The sequence below is a fragment of the Triticum dicoccoides genome, chromosome 6B (assembly GCF_002162155.2).
Source record: "Triticum dicoccoides isolate Atlit2015 ecotype Zavitan chromosome 6B, WEW_v2.0, whole genome shotgun sequence".
Lineage (NCBI taxonomy): Eukaryota > Viridiplantae > Streptophyta > Magnoliopsida > Poales > Poaceae > Triticum > Triticum dicoccoides.
The window spans coordinates 397370879-397373901 of record NC_041391.1 but is presented as its reverse complement, the minus strand read 5'-3'; positions in this window follow the sequence as shown (position 1 = coordinate 397373901).

Here is a 3023-nt window from a genome sequence, read left to right as displayed (position 1 = left end):
CCGACAGATTAACCAAAGTGGTACATTTTATTCCGGTGAAGACAATTCACACCACTCAGAGGCTGGCCAGACTTTATCTTGCCCGTATCGTCTGCCTGCATGGAGTCCCAAAGACTATCATATCTGACAGAGGCACACAATTCGTCTCTAGATTTTGGGATCACCTACAACAGGCACTGGGAACCCAACTAGCATTCAGTACCGCATACCATCCCCAGACTGATGGACAGACCGAACGCGTAAACCAAATCCTAGAAGACATGCTGAGAGCCTGCGTTCTCACCTATGGAACCAGTTGGGAAGAAAGTTTGCCATATGCGGAGTTCGCATACAACAACAGCTATCAAGCCAGCTTGCAAATGGCACCCTTTGAAGCTGTATATGGGAGAAGATGTCTTACCCCACTAAATTGGTCAGATACCGGAGACAGCCATATCTTCGGCCCAGATATGCTCAAGGAGGCCGAGGAGAAGGTTAAAACAATTAGAGATCGACTCAAAACAGCTCAGAGTCGGCAGAAGAGTTATTACGATCGAAAGCATCGGGAAATCAGTTTTGAACCCGGAGAATTGGTATACTTAAGAGTTTCTCCTATGAAGGGTCTGCAGCGATTCAGGATTAAGGGAAAGCTAGCACCAAGATTCATCGCACCATTTCATATAGTGGCCCGAAGAGGCACGGTAGCCTACCAGCTAGACCTACCCGGAGATTTATCCGGTATCCACAACGTGTTTCACATCTCGCAGTTGAGAAAGTACGTGAGCAACCCAGAGAAGCAAGTTTCACATGAAAATATTGACGTACAACCAGACCTCTCCTACCGGGAGCACCCAATAAAAATATTAGAAGAGTCTGAGAGGAGGACCCGACAGAAAACCATCAAGTTTTTCAGAGTTCAGTGGAGCAATCACACCGAGAATGAAGCAACTTGGGAGAGCGAGGATTTTCTTCGGACAGAGCACCCACACCTGTTTAAGGATCAGCTGAAATCTCGGGGACGAGATTTTTCCTAAGGGGGTAGGTGCTGTGACACTCCAATTTTTTTGTGGTTTTTGTATTCAGAAAGAGCCTTGCTTGGTTTGAAGAAGGTCATTTAAGCCCTTCTTAAAAACCCTCTTCTAAGTTTGCCCTCTCAAAAATCTTTTCTTGGATTTATTTTCTTCTAAAAAGAAACCTTTTGGTTTTGGGTTTTTATTTGAGTTTGATCCATTTTTGTTTACCATGCCTCTTATGGTAAAACTCCTCGAAAACCCCTCCTTCCACTTTGGTACAACCCAAACATTCTGTCCAAACTAATAAAATCCATTTTTGGATTTTATTCCGATTATTTCTTTTCTCAAAATAATTCTGTTCTTTCTTTTGAGCATAGGTGATTTGCAAAGCAAGTACCCTAATGCATTTGATTCTTGATCACAAACCAACTCCCCTGGATAGTCCTTAGTACCCACAACCTAGAACCATCTTGATCCACTCTTCTTCTTTTCAAATATTTCAAAATTCACCCTCTGCAAGTTTGGACCAGATTTGCCAAATTTGGTGAAATTCATATCTACACTTCTCCAAAAATTCCACCAAAATTCAGGCAACCTCTAGTTGCAATGAGAGACCACTCCACCAAAATCCAGCTCAAGGAAAAATCCCTTCACGCCAGAATCATTCTGTCGAACACTTGGCATGCACTGTTTCTGTTCATATTCAGTAAACTCAGAGTTTCAGTGTCGTTTCTCGGTCAGTAACTTCAGTCACATGTCCACTGTGCTTTTGGCTCATTTCTCGCAGCCCCTCCCTCTTGTCCAGAGCACCACACGCGCGCTTGGCGCCTTCCTGGCGTCGGTGGCACCCTGGCCCGCCTGCGCCGGCGTGCTTTGCGGCGACAGGACCCCCGTAACAGCCGACAGGGGACAACACCGCGGCAGAACGCCGTTCGGCACCGCCCAAACCCCCAGAGGGCTCCGCGTGGCCACATCCTTGCCAGCGCACGCATGCAGCACCGTCGCCGTGGCCTGGCACGCGCAGAGCGCGTTCTCTGCCGCCGACGTGCCGTGCAGCCGTTCCGTCGAGGACAGGCCGTAACCACCCCTCCCTTGCTGAGTTGGACGCTGAAATGGCACCAATGCTCCACCTAGACGATGCTCAAGCTCCTACGCCGACCGTCCCGCCACAGCGCCGCCGTAATCACTCGCCGGACTTATCCGTTCACGGCAACCGCCTCGGGCCGGCTATAAATAGCACCCCCCCGAGCTCGCTCTCGCCCCCGCACAACTCCACCACCTCACCAGACCCCGCCTAGCCATTGGAAGAGCCTTGAGGGGCCTTTCTTCCTCGACTCCGGCCACCTCCGTCCGCCTCGGGCTCCGGCGACCTTCGCTTTGGTGAGAACTCCTCCGCCGCCCTGCTCTTGCCCGTCGCCTCGTACCACCTCTAGTAGGCTAACCCCCACTTAAATTTGAACCCCGCAGCTCCCTCCGGCGAGATCCACGACTGCCCGAACCGCCATCCGCTGGAGCAAGGGCCGCCATCGACACAGTGCTCGCCGGCGAACTCTACCACCACCCACAGACGCGGAAGGGTGCACTGATCACGAAGGTAACCCCCGATCACCTTGCCTCGCCGTGGATCGCCGCTGGCGACCACCGCACCTCTCGGGCGCCGTCGCGCTCTGTTTCCCTCGTTTGAAAATTCAAACCTGACGAGTGGAGCCCGCCTGTCAGCCTCACAGCCGTTTCTTTTAAACGAACCGTTTTCTGGACTTTTCCGCAGAACCCCCTGGAAACTTTCTGTTTCATTACAGATGGGTCCTTGGACCAAAACTCTTATAACTTTTAAACAGAAAATGGTTTTTGACTGATTCTTTTTCTGTCATCTTTATTTTTATGTCTAGTTTTTTTTCATATTTATTTGAAAAATATTTGGAATACTTTTCTGTACACTCACGGTATTTACGTTACGTACGTATTTTTCTTATACCGTAGATACCGGAGGAGGTGACGGAGCTGCAAACTTCACATAGTTAAACTGCGACT